The 21,657-nt window shown below is 35.2% G+C and overlaps 1 pseudogene; it reads right to left on the reverse strand.

Moving 5' to 3' along the window:
• LOC136299567 (sodium channel protein type 5 subunit alpha-like) overlaps positions 1 to 21,657 on the reverse strand; it is a 38,348-nt pseudogene that overhangs the window by 8,681 nt on the left and 8,010 nt on the right.

The raw sequence follows: 21,657 nt of genomic DNA on the forward strand, positions 1-21,657 counted from the left end.
GGAACGGGAAAAGAACTAAAATTTCATTTCAGTGACACACCTCACGTGAATCCACTGCTGCATACATAATATCCATCCAACCTTTAAAAGTTGCCTGAAAGAAAACGCATTGTTTATTATAACTATGAAAAAAATAGCTATTGCTAATATAAATGTGCTAATAGTTGTAGGAAAAAATGAGAAGTGTGCTATAAAAAATATGCATCAATTCTAAGATATGCTTGGAAGTATGATTCACTGGAGTTTAACACAAAGAAAAATATGCTAAAAAGAAAACTGAAGAAAAGCCATGATTCATGTCAAATGTGCTTTAATGCTAACTCTTGTTAAATTGATGTTTTTGTAAAAACAAAAGAACATTGAAAGTTTCAGCTTAACTAGCAAATATAACTTGAAAGGATAAAAACAGTTTCTAACAAAACAGCAGACGGTCCCATCCTGCAATTTTTATCAATCATAGAACCTTTTGGAGGATCCAGAACAAAGAACTTCATTTAGAAAAGATTCAGGGATAACAGAGATTTTTTAAAAATGCCTTTCTCTCCTTTGTTGTGGTATTAGGGAGGTCAGTGAATTAGCATCTCAACACTTCAGGACTTTTACAACAAAAGAAGACATAGAATTCTAAATAAATTGGTCCATGAGTTTTCTTTCTTATCTACTCTGAACTAGAGAAAACAAGAATAATTTTAAATACAGTAACAGGCAGACTATTTCAGGCTTAGTTTGTTAATCAAAATTAAAACAGAATTGAAATTTAAAACAAAATTGAAAAGCTGTGAAAGAGTTCTTGATTTTAACAGTAGGTTGCATATGTCCAAGTATTCTTTAGGAAGAAGTGAGCAGCTCATAGATAAGGAAAATATTCATGGAAGCTAAAAAATCCCCAGTTTCAGTGAGATGAACAGAAGCAGGATGGTGTGCCTTGGTTGGGCTGCTCAACCCATGCCCTGAGGAAAACAAAAATGAACATGTTTCTATAGAACTTACCACTTGAAGAAGAGCCAAGTATCCCATGCCAACATTGTCAAAATTTACAGCACTATTTGTCCATGTTCCATTGTAGGACATGCAATCATTTCTGTCATTAATGAGATCAAGACTTTCTTTTTTGAGTGTGCATTTCCAAAATCTGCTTCCAAGCCATCTTACTCCTAGAACGTTAAAGAGGAGCCAAAAGACAACACAGACGAGCAGAACATTGAAGATTGAGGGGATGGCTCCAAAGAGTGCATTCACAACAACCTGAATGAAATGGATGAAAAGAATTAATTATTTGCATTCAGTAGATCAATTTTCCCAGAAAGTCACTGATTTTTTCTTCTTCTGTATCTACTGAAAATTCTCATCCATATAAAAACCCAGAGCCCCAATATCTTTACCTTTATCCCTTCAAATCTTGACAAAGCTCGTAGAGGCCTCAGTGCTCTAAAAGTCCTGAGAGATTTCAGGCTGGTCCCAGAGGAACAATGTGATGAATCTTCAGAAACAGAATTCCGTCCCCAGGAAACAAAGGACAGCTGTGTTCATTGAATTGGAACTGGGATCATTAAATGGTATACAAAATTTTACTTTATTTATATTAGTAGACAATCCTAAGATGAATGTTACAGTATGTTTCACCACCATGTCAAAATTAAGAAAATACACACTCAAAGTTATCACAATATAATTTCACTTCATTCTTTTCTAACATATAAAAAAAAGGAATTAATTCTAATTAGATTTTTTTAAAACAGGTTCATGTAATTTTGTTTAATACTAGTATAACAATCAAATTGGTAACTATGGTACTTCCATACAATAACAGACCAGAAAGGTTTATTCAAATAAAATACTCCCATTTTCTACATAGTTATTCTCAGAAGTGGAGACAGGAATTTGTTATCATAAGTGAGGATAGGGATGCGAAAACAATTCTTTTTTTTTTTTAAGATATCTGGTTGATTTTAGATATTTCTAAGAGAGAAATGAATACATTAAAAATCATTTCAATAATTAGTTTTTTCACTGTTCATGACTTGCCTCTTCCTTCCTATTTGAATTTGTTGCCTCATTGTTCAGCCATTGGATATCTCCGTGCTTATCCTCTGTTTAGGATTGCTATTTACTTTAGAAAACGGTAACTGCTCAAGTATTCTTTACAAATATTCACAATACTGGATCTTTCTGTTGAAATTTCCTAATACTTCACAATTTTCAATACTGACTATCCTGAGCCCATCAAAAGCTTCTCTGATGTTACAAGTCTTTAGGGCTGTGCAAAGCAAAAGATACTTCCCTATCTTTAATTCCCTGGTACATGTTTTTTTCAACCATGCTTTTCAACTGTCTTTGCCATCTAAATTTCCTCTCCTTCAAGGAAGGAACTCTTTCTTTTTATCTGTTTCTAAATGCCAAAATCACAGACTTGGTTTAGGTTGGAAGTAGCCTTTAAGATCATTTAGTCCAGAACTGCCAGTAGCTTCACATTTTCTACTGCCTTAATCAATTTTTTTTAATTTTATTTCTGATCACTATTTGAACTCTCTCTCTACAACTGAAAATGTTTTTAGAGCCATCATGGTCCTCAGTGATGGTTATACCTAATAAAATTTTCTTCAGCAACTTCTTGATTATTGCTAACAATTTTCATTTAAAGTCCTAAAGCCTCTTTTGGATCGAAGGTTTTTCAGCTTTTGGAAACTGCCTTTAACACTTGTATTAATTCACAATCAGAATTTACAGGTAGTTCTCTAGACAGAAAATAACAAAAATTTAAATGTATGACAACCTGAGTATAATACTTACACACACAATGATGAAGTCAAGCAAACACCAAGAATTTGTGAAATAACTGTGCAAACCAAAAGCCACCCATTTCAGAAGCATCTCCGTAAAAAAGGTGTAGGTAAATATCTTATCAGCATAATCTAAGATAATTTTCACTTTTTGCCTCTTCTGCAGGTGAATATCTTCAAATGTCTGGAATTTCAGAATTCAGTTTTAAACCAGGTCAATAGTTTTACGGAAGATTATTTTTGAATTGCACAAGAATACACAGTTTAGCCTATTATAACCATTTCATATTAAATTATGGACAATCACCACTTATATTTATACTTAAAAGCTAAATTAAAAAAAAAAAGTACAATCTCATTTTCATATTAATTGAAAAATCCCTTATTTTGAGGTTTTTATGTTCAACACTTCAAAAAATGTCTGATGAGGGTCAATTGTGGCTAAAAAATTTTGACTCCCCAAGGCAGTTCATAATTTTGAAGGGGTTGGTCTAGAATTCTTAACAAAAAAGCCTGAATTTAATTCATTAACCAGCGTCTGTCAGGCTCTGACCTTCCAAATGAGTCATCTTGAGTCATCCTACAGAGTTGTAAATACAGACATGGAAAAATGTGACAGACACGTCATCTGGAACACCTCATTCCTGAAGTTGCATGTTTTTTCACCTAAACCTTGACCTTGAGGTTTTAGGAAAATGTTTCACTGATTGCTGTCATTCACAGCAGTGTTTGCTCACGTTTAAAGTGTTTGCTGCCTTGCTAATTTATTTTAAATTTTTTATACTGTCAATCTATTCCCAATTCCTTTCAACATCTTCCATTATTTCCTCACTAAGCCTTTGGCAATGTCTGTAATTTTCCTTTCATCCACTTCTCCCCTGCTTCTCTGAGCATTCTCTCCATGACCACCATCTCATTTAATTTCAAACAAGACATGGACATGTGTGGTGCTCTGGTGTTCATTCATACTCATTCAGAAAATTTCATATCAGCAAACTTTATAAACAAGCAAAAAATGGGCAAGTCCCTTTTTGTAAGAGGACAAGTGTATCTTAAAAATGGGTAAGTTCTCAACACATCTTGTTTTGCAAAACATTTTTGACAACAAGAAATTGTTATTGTTTTGTTTTTTTGCACCTGGGTACCAACTAAATTTTTGTTCAAGAGGACATTAAAAATAACTCAGTTTCCTTCTTTACTTCAGTTTGGTTCTGCATGAACACAGTGGAACCCTCATTGGAATTCCAGGGAGTTCCCCTGGAGGTTTTGTCAGGAGAATTTTAAAGCAGACAGTTCAAATCTACAGTTCAGGGAACAACCTGAACGTAATGTACACAGAAGTGACTTTAGCTGGAAATTCTGACATCTACCACATAGATCACCTTCAGACTATTTGGTTATGTTCCTTCTGCATTATATAATACGTTATTTAACAAGTTACTTTCAGGAGACAGCAAATATACTTTCAAATAAAATAATTCTTCCCTTATTCTTCAGTAGAAATGGATATGATCAGAGAAACAATGAAAAATTACCTCACCTACCAATTTACAGCCACCTTCATTTTTAGCTTCTGATCACAGTGTTTGGATGATTTTCAATCTACATTTTTACTGAGCAGTTAGTTTGCTTTACAAATTTAGAAGTGCTATTATTTTTTTTCCAAGCTTTCCTAAGTAATTTCAGACTCTGGTTTAGCCTTATAATTAACACAAAAGTGTAAAGAACTATGTTCAATGAAGAACTAGGATTCCATATATTTAAATCCATCTATTTAAACATCTTATCCAAGTGGAGGAAAGCATTATAACTTCTAAGGGTTACATTTATTACGCTCTTGTCTCTCTCTGGGGAAAGGAACGTCATAGTAGAAGAAATCAATTCAATGCTATTCCTTTACTGACAACAATTAATTCAAAAGTGGAGAAATTAAATGACATTTACCAGTGCTGCGCTGCTCAACACAATCATAAAAACCATAAAATATTCAAACCCACTATGGTTAACGATTTTGTAGCAGGTTTTTCTTAAGTTCCACCAAGTTTTGCCTGGAAACTTTGTGATATCCACTACGCAACAGGGGAAACACTCAACACAACCTGAAAAGAGAGATAACAGCATATTGGTTCAATGAAAAATGTTGATATATGGATTTAAAAAGTATAAAACACCTAAAAAGGGGCTTTTACATATTATAGGAAGAATGTGATCTTTTATCTATGAGGTGATGCTGTTGTTGAAATGATCTGAAACTAAAGAAAAGACAAAATTTGTATGCCAAAATAATCTCTTTTAATAAAGCAACACATACATGGAATAACAGGCATCTTTTTGTGTCCTGCAGAATGGCTTGTGGGCACAGAAGAAGCCTTTACTTCTATCTAAAAATGTGTTTATTTTCTGCATTTTTTTCTCTTTTTTATTTTGAAAAGAGATATTACCTTACTAGCAGGTCAGTGAATTATTATTCTTACTGATTATTTCACTTTATTGCACTGCAGAGACATTACATCCAGACTCTGTTCACTGCCCTGCACCAGAAACACTCTTCATTAATCTGGAAAGGCAGCAGGATTGAAATATGAGAGTCAACAGAGTCTAAGGAGAAGTTCAGGTGATCAAAGGCAGATATCCACACTGGGATGAGCAAGCAAACAGTTCCTGCTAATCAGGACATGCTCCAAATGGATATTTTTGAACACTGGTTCATTTGATATTAGTGCAAAACAAACCAAACCAAAAAAGATTCCTACTTTCAACAAAGCAGTCCTTAGGCAGCTGTGAGTTTTTACTGTGGGAGAACATCTCCAGAAGAACAACTGGATCCACAGTGCTGGCTTCAGAAAAGCTACGAACTGCATGACATTTCTGCAAAGGAGAAGGAGTAAGAAAAGAATTTATTTGCTTCTCATTAATACAGTTAACAAACATAAAATAAATGACAATTATCATCTCCTCTCCCTCCTCCCAAAAATTGTAGCCTTTAAATTATCTTAATGTTGCTGAACTACCAAAATAAGTTATAAATAATAGGACAGAAAAAGCCAATACTTATTTTTGTTTCCATAACTTTATTTTAACAAATTTCTTGGTTTCTTTTAGGCATCTACAGTGGACTTGCAGGAAGGGAAATGTTTAGAAAAGAATATATTACGCTACAATTTCAGAGAAAACTCTGATTTCTTCAGGCCAATCCATTTTTGGAGATAAAAATCATGTCTCAAAAGGCTTGAAGTGGGAAAGGCACAGCATATTCCACAAAATGATAAAAGTTATAATTACCTCCAGTTGCTCTTTCTTTGAGGGTGTTACTGTGAAAGCATTTACAGTTTCAGAAGTCCCAGAACTCTGATTGAAGCTGTTTGAACTCCGCCACTGTTCTCTGTGTCTTAATCTGTCTTCCTGCATGGAATGATGCAAATCAGTTGATTTTCAGGGGGTTTTTTTTGAATGACTTATTTTTTTCCTGACAGTCATTCTTGAAAGACAAAATTATTTAACAGAATGTAAAACATCCATGAAGTTTAGACTCATAATCACAGAATGATCTGGGTGTTTGGGTTAGAAGGGACCTTAAAGATCATGTAGGTTCAGCCCCTCTGCCATGGGCAGAGAATCTTTCACTAGCAAGTTAATTATAAATAATTAAATGGTTTTCCTAAAATGCTTGTTAAAGAATTATGCTTCCAGTTATAGGCAGAAGATCTAAGTGATCAGAATCAGTCCTCAGTCCTTTTGACACTACAAATTCCAAGAAATGCCAGATTCCACTGCAGCAGGGAATGAATTTCTGACATCAAATGCTTATGGGCAAGATATTTAAAACAGCTACAGATTATTTTAAGGTGATCAGCAATTTTTGCTTCTTTGAGAACTTACCCAAAGATATTGCACTGGTAATGCTTCCTAATATGACAAAAACCACACAAAATGATCCTGGCAGTCCACCTAGACACTGACCACGTGCTAACCCATCCAAAAAAGAGATCACTCCAACCCTAACAATTCTGTGATTCTGTGAAAAGAGTTCCTATAGCTCCTGTGCCATATTTGAAAATCCTGTGTGGACGTGACATACCCCTGAAATATCTCCAATATCCCTAAATGCCACTGTACAGCTGTCATGGCAGTGAAAATGTCTCGCTCACATGCAGAAAGACTTGAACTTCATCCTGTTTATCCTGCCCAACACAACAAAATCAAGAGATATAAAGGGGAGTCAAAAGTACCATGGAGGTGAACAGGTGATTTAAAAAAAATTACTAACAATTTATTTTTTAATGTGTAGCTTTTGTTTACATCCCCTTTGGATTCCATACAACTGAGAAGCAACATACAATCAACACAAGATGCCTGCCTGCCAAAAAATCCAGGTGTAAGAAAAAGAAGACAAAAAGAAAGTATGTCTGTCTTGATCAAACTTTGTTTATCAGTTGACAGTAATAAATGGAAATAAAACAGTCAAAAGCAGAATTTTAGTTGACATTGAAGAGAATGATGAAAAAGTCAATATTCAATAGATCATTGAATAACCAAGACTACTTGGTAGCCCTCATACTAGAAGAACAAAGAAAGTAAAGCTGCAGAAACAACAGAAAGGATAATATTTGCTGTTGAGTCTTTGAGATTGTATTTACAGATGCAAGTCACAATAATTTTTGAAATATCAATATTCCTTACCTGTTTCCTGTATTGTACAGCCGTGTGCAAAATGTGCCCATCATCACCTTCATTGGTATATGGCTCTGCTGCTGTAACGGGAACACAGGTACTGTGGCTGGACAAAATGTCTTCATATTTCCTTGCTAGCGAGGAACTCTCTTCCATATGGCAACGCTCTATATCAAAGCAGCTGTTGTCTATGTATTTTCTGACATCTGTCATGGCATAATTAGTAACCTCTATGCCTTTGCCAGAAACTTCTGCCAAAGTCTTCTTTTTGTCTGTTCTTCTGAGGCTTCCTCTCATCCTTTTGCAGCAGTGATCCCAAACTCTCTCTTTCACAGCCTTCAGGCTCTTGTGGATCTGCGCAATGGCAATCTGGTATTTAGTCCCTTCTCTAGGTTCCTCTTGTCCCTCTGGGCCATCAGTGTTGAATGAACTCAGCAGCAAAGCAATGAACAGGTTGAGCACCTGAAAACAAAGACACTATTGCTAACAGGAAAGACAATTCAGACAGCTTCAAACTCACTTTCATTAACCACTACAGTGAAATTATTTATTATTATGCTGGAATATTGTTATGACATGATATGGCTTCTTCTGGAAGGAATGGCAGGAGAACCAAGGAGGGAAGTGAGAGTTTGGGATATATCAAATATATTTTCACATGCTTTGATGTCCACAGTGTATGAGGAGGCAGACATAGAAAAACAACAGACAAAGATGAGTTTTAATTACACCACCATCAAAAAGGATCTGGTATAGACCAACAAACCAAGCAGATGAAAAAGATTTTGTCTGCCAGTAAATTTACATTAGATCTAGTATAAACCTAAAAATCTGTGTTCTGTAAACTTTTGATAACATAAAGGCAACTTGTTAAGCATTAAAAGCACTCAACACTTTGGTTATTTGGTGCCATCAATGCAAAAGATGAAGATATCTGACACCAAATTATAAGCTCTGCACTTCTATACCCTGGCTAGAAGGAACAACTTTATTTTGCTTCTACGTCTTGTGTGAGAAAGAGAAAGAAAGGGAAAAAAGGGAAGAGAGGAGACAGAATAAAACCATATGTCAAGTGACACCAAGAAAAGAGAATAAAGTGAATACTTTTCAAGCAGTAAAGTTTGCCTCCAAAGACGAAAGTAACTGGATGCATTCAGTAGGGAGTGAAAATTGACTTGAAACTCACCACCAGGTTTCCTAGCACCAGGACAAGCAAGAAAATGGTGAGACATTTCCTTTTTCCAGCCACTTCCATGCATTCCCACATAGTTTCAATCCATTCTCCACATAATATTCGGAATATAATCAGGACTGAATGACTAAAATCTATCATATGCCAGCGTGGTTTGCCACTGGAGCTTATTTTACAGGAACTTGAGTCATAATCACTGCCCAAAAGCTGCATTCCTACTACAGCAAAAATAAATACAGTGATTGCCAGAACCAGAGTGAGGTTACTCAGTGCACCAAAGGAGTTTAGAATTATTTTCATAAGAGTATTTAAGGCTGGCCAGGACTTTGCCAATTTGAAGATCCTGAGCTGTAAAGAAAACACAAAGGAAAAAATAAAAAGTTAAAAACAGCCTAGATAGCACAGCACACATGAAAGCCAGACCCTGTGTTTACCATGATGTCTGTACTGCAGTAGTATCAGTGTATTTTCCCCAAAGAGAGCCTTTTAATTTCTTGATGCAATTAAAATCACTCCAGTTAAAAGCTCATGTTGTCTCACTACTTACCAATAAAGAAAACAGATTTAACATATTCATAAGTAAAATAATATGAGGGTATTTCACTATACAACACATGTATTTTTAAAAAAAATACAAATATTTCTAAATAAATAATTACCAGCCTGAAAGGTGAGAGATTTGTTCCAAAGCTCGCTAGGCCAATCAAAACAACCAAGCTATCAAAAACATTCCATTTTTCTTGGAAATAGTAGTAAGGATCTAGAGCAATGATTTTCAAGATCATTTCTATGGTAAAAACCAGGGTAAAGACCTGGAAAGACAAAAATGAAATTCAGAAAAAAAGTCACTGAAAAAGACTTTCTGCTTATGGGAATGTCCCAGTATAAATACAGGGTTATAACTCCATTTTCACTCTAGCATAGACCTAACTTACCTGGTCACTTAGAGAAATCAGTTGTTGGTAATCTGTTCGCATGCCAGGGTACTCCATAGCCAGGAATAACGTATTCAAGATAATGCAAACCATGATTAGGAGATCAACAAAAGGATTCAAAATTACCAATTTCATCTTCTCTTTGACTGCTCTCCAGAATGGACAACAATTCCAAATTAGATACTTTTGAGGGAAATTCTTCCAAAATGTAGGACAATTCACTTTTGACTCTGGCAGACAAAGAGTGACATATGAATAATCCTTTGCAGAATGTCACAGAATGAAGAAAAAAAAACAATCATTCATTGAAAAGGTTGAAAAGAAATCAATCTCACATGAGCAGAATGGCATCACTGAAAAAAAATAATTTAGCTCATTCTGCACAAACTAATCACAGACTAATAAAGGTCAGGCAAAATTTACCCTTGGTAATTGTGAGTTACATAAGATGTGAGAAGATTTATTTTACTGAAATTTACGTTTGGCAGCATAATTTCCCCTAGTGGCTTTTAAAATAATGCTGTTTGTGACAGTTTGATCTCAGGCTGAGTTACACAATCATCACAGAAAAAAGTGGAAAGAATTACTTACTTGAATTGTCTGTCAGAATTGTGGCTGCACTCATTAACCTCTGTCGTCGGACGGGATCATTGATAGCTTCCATTGACACCTCATAGGACAGCAGGATCTGCCTCTTTGGTTAGAAAGACAGCAGAAGGTAAAATAACAAGGGAACATGGAGATATAATAATTACAATACAAATATCACAATACAAATCGAAATACAAAAACTATCCAGCATGAGATAAATATGCCTTTTCAAATACATATTATAGAGAAGCTTTAACTTGCTGAAAAACAAAGAAAAAAAGTAACAATATCAGGTGTTTGAAGACAAAGGACATTTCATCAAAAACAATACAATATTTCAAGAACCTTTTTCTTTTTGAAGATATTTAATTAGCACTTATAATGCCATCATAAAAGAAGTATAGAAACATTAACAGGGGGCAAGGGAAAAGAATCAATCTGTCTTTCCAGTGAATGATGAAAACAACAGACAAAAAGAACACTGACCATCAGTTCGAATAACTATTGGCTATTTAACTACAAATTACTGATTATAAATAAATAATCACATATTAATGTGAAAAAATGGTCACATAGTTATTACAAATTATTGGGGTCTTTAGCCCTATTAAGGCTATCAAGATCTAACTAACACTGAACTTCCTAAAACCAGGAATGGGACTACTTTTGTTTTCATTAGAACTGCCAGATGACAAGGAACCTGACAGACTGGGGGTGAACAGATGAACCACATCACAATGCACTGCATCTTAGTATTCCCTCTCAGCACAACTGGATTTGCATAATTTTTCTTTTTAGGGAAGGATAAATTAATAAAAATATATCATAATGTTACCTCAATCTCTTATGATATTATGATTTTTATTAACATATTCTGTAAAACTTTTATTCAGGGAATGAAACTGATATCCTTGGCCTTAAAGGTTTAATAATAATTATTTCTCTTTGTCATGCTCATATTCTAACAAAAATCTAAGCAAATCTTAGCTGATAAAACTGTCAGAGAACAGACCTAGAACATGAATTTATAATACAGTGCTAAAATGCTCATTTCCCCCTCTGTTTGTTTTTAATCCTAAAGGCTCAACTAGATTATTCTAATCATGACCAGTGCAAGTCCCCCTTTCATTCTTTTCTCTAAGATTTGGTGTCTCAGAAAAAAGAAACCCAGAATAATTTGTGTGCCAGCCTGACTAAAGTTCTCAATCTTTTTGTTGAAATTCACAGCTGTTAAGGAACCTTTAGAGTTGTGTTTATGGAAAGGACGAGGACATTCACCCTCACTGAACTGGTCACTGCTGCTCACTGATTTTCAGCTGAAGGAATTAACTGGGGATGAGAAGTCCTCTGACAAACTGGGATTTAAAACAGGGATGTGTACTAGAGAAACAATGTTTATAAAGTCATTCTGTCCTGTCAAAAACCTTCTATCCAATATGCTTTTATCTTGGACTTAGCACCTTAACTTCTTTTTATGATGAAAGTTGAGACGACATTGTTTGAGGAATCCTCAGTTGCAGCAGAGCTTGTACTACCAGTAGTTGTCATAACATGAAATAAACTATCAGGTTTGTTGCAGACTGTACTTATTTGACTAAAGGTAAAAATCTACATTGGAGCAGCTCACACTGCTTGGATCATGCTTTAGGTTTTCCTAGAGATATTCAGAATTTTGTCATTCCCTGGACAAAGAGAGAGGAAGGGACCTTGGAAAGGTCTGGAGATGTTATTTCTGAGATATAAAAATCCAGATTACATTTGGCATCCACGTGTGCAGGCTTTGTAGCATTGCAGAAGTAAGGTCTAGCAAACAATCCAAATTTATCTTCTGTCTCATACATCTCCTGCAGCACAGTCACAGACTTAGAAGAATAAAGTTAAATAGGAATAAAGAGCCATAAAAGATGTTTTTATACTTCCAGAAGATATGACACCTACTATGAAAAGACTATTTTTCTGAATAAGTACAATGAAACACTACCATGGGCTGTGGCACAGCATTTCCTTTAAGTGAAGCAGAGCCAAACTAGGTCACAAAATTGAATTATATTCTTAACACAGTAGAGGAAACATTAATGACACTACAAGAAGCAAATGCCTTACTAAAGGACATGACAGGTGGTAGTTGCTGACAAGTGGGTGATTTGGATTCTTTCAGCTCAAATATATAATTTATTATAGATAAGATTATGGAATTTAGAAGAAATTCTGACCATGATGACTGTCAGAATAAGAGTTTAATCAATTTTAGCTAGGATTATACGTCTGAAAAAGACTCCCCTTCAAGGATACTTTTCAAACAGACAGAAGTTGGGACATTATTTCTCTTAGCTCTGCTTTGGGAATATTTCCATTTTCACTGAGATGGGTGGAACAATTCTAATGTCCTCTCAGAAGCAAAAGAGAATCTGTCATAAGATGAAACCAGTATAAGGGCATCGGAAGCTTTCTTTTTAGACATTGTTGAAAATAATTAAGTAATATCGATAATTGCCTGAGAATTATTTTGAAAGATTCAGCTCAAGATTAAAGTATCTAAATATAGGTATCTAAATGAAAATGTTTACAAAGAGCCAGAGAAAGATTGAAGCTGGGATGGTCTTCCAGAAGATACAGTATTTTGTCAGTGGCAAAAGTACTGTGAAAAAAATCACCAAAATTAAGCAAAGGAAGAATAACAAGTCTTAATAGAAGTTTCTTACTGGACTTTAAAATGAGTGGTCAGCAGAGGAGCCAGAAATCACAGCTGTAAACAAGATGTGAAACAATATGTGTGAGATTCAGCCTAATATTTATACATCCATGTTTAATATATCCATGTGTGTAATGCATTTAAAATCCCAGTATATGACACACATATGTTTCTGACAAGTTTGATTCACACAGATAAATGTTTCTGAACCCATCTGAGATGATCCATGGACACATTTGGTAGCTGGGACATCCATAGAAGCAGACATGGCACATAACATCTGTGCCCTTCCAGAGAGGAGGTGAAAGCCAAGTAAGACACTAGAAAAGCTCTAATGCCACTAGGTATCAATTTGTGATCTAAAAAATTAAATCTCCACTCTGGGAGTTTAGAACCTAAAATACATGTACAAACCTAAAATCCTAAAACAATTCAAGCTCTGGAAATAATCCAGTTGCCTAAATCTAGGAATATAGCAACATTTGAGATGCCACAAAGTAGATACCAGAGATATCAAAGATATCTAGAACATCCAAAATATGCAAAAGCATTTAAACTGGCACCAAGTGCTTAAAGTCAGCAAGGGAATCATGCCCCTAAGATCAGAAGTCTTCATACTGAACTAAACCCTATTCTAAATATTTAGGTCAGAGAATTAGCAGTCTGTAGAAAAGAATATTAACTTAAAAATAAAATTTTAAAAAAATAGTTAGGACTTTAGGGAAACTCTGAAACTTAAGAATTTTTTACATTTATTTCTGCAACACAGAGATTTTGACAGATCTTACCACAGCTCTCAGAGCACAGGTCTATGATGTGTCATCATTGTACCACTGACAGACACTTCCAACTTCCTTTTCAGGTGCAGGTAGTGCTGGCTCCACCTGGTCCCAAAATCTCATCCTTGAATTGTCATATCACATGCAAATCTAATGGACATATTTTCTATTTCAAATACTTACAAGCTTCTTGTGGCAGCGACCAGGCTGTGAACGAAATATATGCTCCTCATTTTCCTGGTCATCTAAAGTTAAGTTTTGCCTTGAATTAGGTGTTTCTTTATTACTCCCTTTTCCTTCTGAAGTTTTCAAGTCAGCAACTGACATTTCAGATCCAGCATTCAAGGCCTTACTGCTTTCTTCCACAGCCAACATCTGTAACAGGAAAAGCAAAACATCTGTCTGTTAATTCAAGACAAATACCAATGTATGGACTAGGATCATATACATGTCATTACTATGCTACCTGAATTATTTGCACTGATAATTCCTAAGTTTCAAAGATTAAACTGCATAAAAAGACATGAGTACAAAATGCTATTCACAATTCTGAAAGACAAAGCAGGGTTACTTGTGAGCTACTGTAATTAGTCTGCCCTTGTCACTTTAAATATTGTATTTTGTATCTGATTTACAATGTATTATGGCTTATCCTTTATTTTCCTTTTCTTGCTTTGAAAAGGACCTTGAGTCCAAGACAGAAGAGTAAGGGCACAAACTAAATCCTAAGATGTTAAATTTTCCTAAATCCTAAACCTGTTGAAAGAAAAATGGAAAGAAGAAAAAAGAAAAAACAGAAGGAAGAAAAGCCTGAGCAAAGCCTGTCAGGCAGAAAACCATCACAGATCTGTCAACAACTGTAGAGGAGGAACTTGGTAAAATGGTGATGTCTTACACTTTAATGATGAAATTTGATAGTTGCTAGAGAGTATTTGTCCTCTTATGTGTCTGACTTTTCTGACTGCTAGCAGTAAATCAGGGATATCTTTTATTTAAGGTAGAAAGTGAAATGTATCCACGCATGCTTCCTTCCTGCAGTAATACCGGGAAGGGATACCCAAAGAAAGGAATTTTTGGGCACAGCAATAATGGTAGTGTACAAGAACAGGGCAAACTACGGAGTGCAGCACTCAGGCAATGACATAAAAGTTACTTTCTTGCCAGAAAGCCATTCCTATCCAATGTCAGGTCTGCAAATCCTAAAACTTATTATCTTTTAACTTGGATTCATGATGGTTTTTTGTATCACAGGAATGTTTATGTATTTAAGCATATATATGCATGCATATATGCATTTGTAAAGACATAAAGAGAAATGAAGTGTCAGAAAGTATTGTAAGAAGACCATGTTTAATTCAAAACATAATTTCCCTAATTTGCAAACAGAAGAAAACAAAAGGATCTACGGATTATATATGTTAATTTACAAACCTGTTCCTTCTCTATAATTTGTCTGGCATCCTGAAGCAGTTTTTCCTTTGCCTCTGTTTCAGCACGAGTAGCTCTATTTTCCTCTTCATATGCCATAGTTACCACAGCCAAGATCAGATTGAAGAGATAAAATGAGCAGAAGAAGATGACCGCCATAAAAAAAAAGATGCAGGACACTCCAGATGTACGGATGGTCTGTGAGGAAAAGGTAAAGGTAGTAATAAATTCTTAACAAACTAACATTTACAAAGCAATTTCAAAATAACTTTAAACAATTTCTTTTTCCTAGGAAAATACAAAAACTTAATGTGCTGCAGTGTTTTCAATGATCAACAGTAGGATCTGCTCCTGGTCTAAGTTATACATTAAAATGTCACGTACTGCAGGAAAGAACAACTCCCATTCTTAAAATTAAATCGAGTATCTTCCAGCAAATCAGGCAAATGATCATCAGAGTTTAAGCTATGAGAAGACAACTTCATCTGTAAAGACATAAACAGGTGACTGGAAGAAATTAATGAAACTCAGAAATAAACGTGAAAGCTAGGATCATCTATACAATCATGAAAGATGTTTTAGTTACAGAATCAGAGGCAATATTTAGACTGATTACTTTATTCTTAATTTTTTTTAAATGGTAGCAGAGGAGATGGTTCAAAATTAAGCTCTGAGACATTAAAAACTAAAGATCGCATGACCTTCAAATGGCAAATGATGTTGCATCCATTTAAAAAAGTCCCAGTTAATAAAGACTGATGTAAAGAAAGAGCAAAAATGGACCAATATGAAAGGTATAGAACAAGGCAGAGAGTACTGTTCCTGTCTGGCAAAGACACTGTATAGACATGAGGGATCCAGGAACTTCTCTGCAGGTTTTTTTACATAATTTTTTTCAAAAAAACCACAAAATTGAGAAGTTACATTCAACTCTCAGAATCAAAACATAAAGGCTTCAGTTTTTTAGTACCACGTTGTCAAAAATGAAAGTGTGTACGTTGAGCCAAAATATTTGGTAAGGACTCAGCATTCCAAAGGAACACGAACAGAGAATGTGACAAATCCTCACATTCCCTGCAGCAGCAGGGAGCTGCCTGGCTGGATCTGCTCCATATCCCAATCATTGGGTGGTTACATACAAATATTCAGCTTTTATTTAGCTCTTAACCACTGACTCAAGCATGTTCTCCAACAAATTAGGAGCATTTACAGCAGGATTGCTCCCATCCAATGTCACCTCCAGAAGGTGTTACAGCTCAGTCACTTGACTCTACTTCCTTAATACTTCTATTGATTTTAAAAGAAAATTGGTGTCAGTAATGTTGAAACCAACACAGATTTTTTTAGTGGTTATAAAGCTCTGAATTGCACATCTAAAGTCATTCCAGCAGGTAAAAAAAGAAGTACCCACTTGTCTGTAGAGACGCTCCCACATGTCCTGGGTCATCAGACGGAACACAGAGAGGAAGGCCCAGCCAAAGTGGTCAAAACTTGTATAACCAAAGTCAGGATTGTCCCCAATCTTCTCACAGGTGTAGTTTCCTGGACACTCTTCACTAACCACAAAAGAAATGTTAAACAACACTTATGTGGAGATTCAATTGAACCTGAAAGCATCCAATACACAGCGACAAATAAAGATTTGTTCAGTTTGTCTGAAATGAGGTTTCATTATTCCCTAAAATATTCCTGCCAGAAAGGCTGATTCATATCTGACCATCCCAGAAAGCCATTTGTCTAGTAAAGAAAACTAGACAGAAACCTTATTTTGGGACTAGACAAAAACTCTCACCGATGTAGGATATGTCCAAACAAATACACAGAGAGGGGGGAAATGGAAATATCTTTACTTTTAAATAATTCACCAAGATGAGGAGAGGAGAATTTATTAATATCTAAAAAGCCTTTACTGATGTGCTTCCCTTCTCATTTCTATCATTCTACCTTACCATTATACTCCCAGTGGTTAGCAACAAAGTACATATAAAACTGGCTGTATCCTTGTACTTCATTCTTTTTCTGATGTGAAATATCTGGTTTTTAATTCAGTAACACACCCATTGATCCATTTCTTCCTTGTGAAAAATCATCACCATTCCTTAAAACCAAAAACAAAACCAGTTTATCTGGAGGAAAAAAAAACAAGAAAGTACAAAAACTGCTTTGTTCACTTACTCGGGTTCTGCACTGTAGCCACAGAGCAATATTTCAGAAGAGTCTTCCAATCTGAAGCAGAGCTCTAATAAAAAAAAAAAAAGAAAACAAAAATCAAGGAATCATAAAAACAGAAGTTTTCAGTTTCAACAGCTTTCTGACAGTAAACCAAACATTACTGCACTTTATAAACACTCTGATGGATCAAACTTCTGTGAAAGATCCTTTCCCAACAAAGGGCACATGGGACTGATTCTCAGCAGATCCGCTTCTGACAATTTAAAATAAATAGTAAAAATTTGCTGCACAACTAACAATGTAAGATTTTATTTGATCTTTGGTAAAAGCTAAGAATCTCTATCAGAAATAGACAAAATTCATGAAATAGACAAAATCCATGAAATACAGAGTAAATGATGGAAAAAATCATTCTCTATGCAATACACCTAAAGTTAAGATCCCTGTGCAATGCACAGATCAAAAAGAAAATGCTTACAGAAAACTCAGTCCCTTCTATCCCACAGACTGCTGATGTTTCTCCAATCCAAGATTCACTAATCTCATATTCAGTTGTCCCAGAGACTTCATACTACTACTTGTGCCAATGGAAGGACAAACCTCCTTGGCAGAAACACATGCAACTATATTTTAACACCTCTGTGAAAAAATCAATACATACATAGGAAGATACACAGATTATGTAAAGGGAGAAAAGAAAAACATTTACCTTCATCACCTGGCACATATATCTTGGGATCCTTACATAATGAGTCATTGTACAGAGTTTTATTGAGGACACATTTGGATTTTAAATTGCCCATAAAAAGCTGGAGGCCTATTAGTGCAAATACACTCAAGCAAAATACAGTCAAGATCAACACATCCAAGAGCTTCTTAACAGACTCAACAAGTGAATTTACGATGACTTTCAGACCTAGGAAAATAAGATGCAATAACATGGAAAGTGAGAAAAGGAATGCAATGATGTTCCTGTATGACAAGACACAACAACTGTTAGTTTGTTAAAGACAAAAGAAAGAATTGACATGTGGCTTTGACACTAAAATTAAACACATTCAGTGTTTCATTCCTGCTATAATTTCATAGCAAAATCAGAAACCTATTTGCAATTACATGGAAATGGTAAGGTTAATATATATTAGAACAATGAGATATAAAGTAGTTTATGGATTTTCAAGTGAATTTTTGCAGTTGGAATCTGAATTCATTTTTTGGTACTCTAAGGACATGACACAAAAATGCTGAATATCTGGGTGTCATATGCAACGTACTGTTGAAAGTATTACACAAAATCCAGACAGTGGCTGTGGTCAATAAGGAAACAAATGAAAGTCTCTCAAATTGTGAAATCAGCATTCTGGGAAATAGACCAGAGAAGGTTAAGCTAATGAGGAAGAACATGAAACCAGAAATATGGTGGTTCAGATATATTATGTTAAGAGAACATATTACATATGGTGGGCTGCTCCAGGAAGACAAATTAAAGAGACAAAGGCACCGGGGCTAAATAAAAATGTACATTAGTGATGGAAGAAAAAAATACAGAATATAAATTTGCCTTTGTTAAAACCATTTGAAGGAAAGATGATTTAAAAAATTGTATTAGGGTGCTGCTGAGGGTGCAAAACAGTCACACCTTGGAATTCCTTGAGGTCACAAAATGTGACCAGAGAACTGGAAGACAAGAACAGGAGTGGAATTAAAATCTGCATTCTGGTGAGGCAGAGAGAAAATCAGTAAGATGTGTTGTTTCTTACCGGGTATCACTGAAATAGCTTTCAAAGTCCTCAGTACTCTGAAAGTTCGAAGAACTGAAACATTGCCAAAACTCTGAAATGCAGTAATGTACCTGTAAAATTAACCCAGACTCAACCAAATGACAAAGATGGAGCTTTTCAAAGCATTTCCTCATAGAGCAGGCAGTAATGAATACACTGCAGAAAATAAACAGGTCAAATATGTCCTAAGATATATGCCTAAAATTAGGAATCTAAGTCCATTTCTGGGCCTGGATGTGAAGTAATGGGGCTTTGGAGCAGCGCCTCTGAAAAGAAATAGAGTAAGCTCCTACTTAGTGTGGATTTGGATGCTTTAACTTTGGAAGAGTTTATCCATCAAAATGTCAAACAAATATAAAACCGTCAATGTCATGATCACACTCTTACACTGAAGCTTCTCTCATGAAAGTACACGTTGCAGCTATCTCAAAACAAAATACACTTTAGGAAAAGGAAGTTGAGCAACAGTAGATTTATAATGTGTTTACTCTGTACCACACGGGTCTTTCTAACCTTTAACAGTCAGTGAGAACTTGAGTATTGCAACTTGCTTCAATTTTAACATTTCAACAATTAGAACATTTCATCAAATCAGTATTTTAAAGCATTGCATATTCTATACAGCACTGCAACAGGTTACCCCAAATTTTCTAAGACTTCCTTCATATCAGAAAGGACATGAATTTTGACTCATCTCATGACAAGGTCATAACTGGTAACAGAATTCCTTAAAAAATAAAGTCTGAGTAACAAAATCCGACTTTGCAACATTGGTCGGAAAGGCAACCCCCCCCTCAAAGCATGACTTTGCCAGCAGCAGATCAGAGCACATTAGATTTGCCTAGTCTGTAAGATTGAATAATTATCAAGGACCTTAAGCAATAATTATACTTGATCTAGCAGTTGAGCTAATTTCCAAATACTTTATTTTTTATACTATAAGACATGAAAAAAAAAATTGAAAAATTGAACACTAATTAATCGTGGTGCAAGTAGGGAAAAAGGACCATAACTTTAATTTTTCATGCAGCTGTTGGACTGTCATGTGATAGTTGCAACTATCAGTAACTATCCAGTGATAGATGCTGATGATCAACAATATTCAAGCTCCTTAGCAGTTCATTATTACCCATAAGAATAATTGTTTATATACATATAGATGTGTGTGATAACACCTGTGTTCATATGACCTATTATTTACAAATAAGGAAAAACCAACATGTAGTGTTGCAAACTACTCCCTTCCTTCTTGTTCTGCCACCTGACCACTTCATTTGATGTCTTTAGCTCTCACTGTAAGAAAAAAATATTATTTATACTCCTTTTGTCTCTGTGCTGTACACTTCAACTCTGTCCCTGCCCTGCAATTTTTTTTTTCATGCAAGTTTTACTCAATTTAAGTTTTTTGGTATGTGGAATTACAGATGCACATATTCACTGCATCTTTTTTTAATTCTGACATCTTTTGACAGGTGAGGAGCAAAACTACACAAAGTCCTGAATTAAAATACAGGCTACACAGAGAAATAATGTGTATTCTTCTTTACTCCTCACCCACGATGTCTTCATTTTCTACCTCCTTCTCTGACCATGACTGCATGCTGGAGTGGTGCTTTTACAAAACTGTCTGTTTAAACTCCAACATCATCTTCCCAACAAGTGAAGGCTATTTCAGAGCCCATGAATTTGTATGTAAAGCAAGGTGTGTTCTTCCTTGAGCATCACCTGACCCTGGGATTTCATCAGTTATTTACCACCAAGTCATTCAACACCTTGTGACCCATTTTAGACCCTTCTCAAATGAGTTTCATCTGATCCGGAGTACATCTAAGACAACATAAAGAGGCAGGCTTGGTTTGGGCTGTTTATGCAATTACCTCTTGACAAAATTCAAATATAGACTAAATTGAGAACAATCACACAGTTCTAAGAAGAGCTTTTTATTTAGGTCTTACTTTAAAGTCTATTTTTCTCATTGCAGACATGCAAACTTTGATTCAAACACAGTTTAGCAGGGAGGATGCCAACAACTGTAAGGAATTTCAGCAACACCAAATGGTATTTTCTCTGTGTTTTTGTCCCCTGAGTGTAAAAGAAAAAACTGAGTTTTACTCACATTACAATAATAATAGAAAAATCCAAGCAGTTCCATGGATCTCGAAGAAAAGTAAATTCATTCCAAACAAATCCTCTTGCTACTATTTTAATCAATATTTCAATAGTATATATGGCAGTGAAAACATGTCTGAGGAAAAAAGTGTACATTAAAGTTAGAGAAGTAAAAATATTAATGATACTGATACACATTCAAGCGCATTTCTATCTTTTCCCTGATTTAATCCCTGCATGGAGATAAAGGTAGAAAATGTGAAGCAAAATACGACAGGTTGCATTACTTTCAGAAAAATCATGGGGACAAGATGTCTTCCTGAATTTTAGTAAATTTTCCATGTAAATCTACAAATATAAACATTCACATAAGCATATGATGCTATTTCTGGATGAAGGATAGCTCACATTTCCTTAGGAAACATTTTTAAGACTGCGTTTATATTCTAAAGCAGGCTGGAGAATTTCAAAGCCTCACCATTCTGGCAGAACAAAAACAACAAAGATTTATTTCAGCCTGTAAAGTT

The sequence above is a fragment of the Chamaea fasciata genome, unplaced genomic scaffold (assembly GCF_029207755.1).
Source record: "Chamaea fasciata isolate MVZ Bird 193981 ecotype frontalis unplaced genomic scaffold, bChaFas1.0.hap1 SCAF_1, whole genome shotgun sequence".
In the NCBI taxonomy this organism is placed as follows: Eukaryota; Metazoa; Chordata; class Aves; order Passeriformes; family Sylviidae; genus Chamaea; species Chamaea fasciata.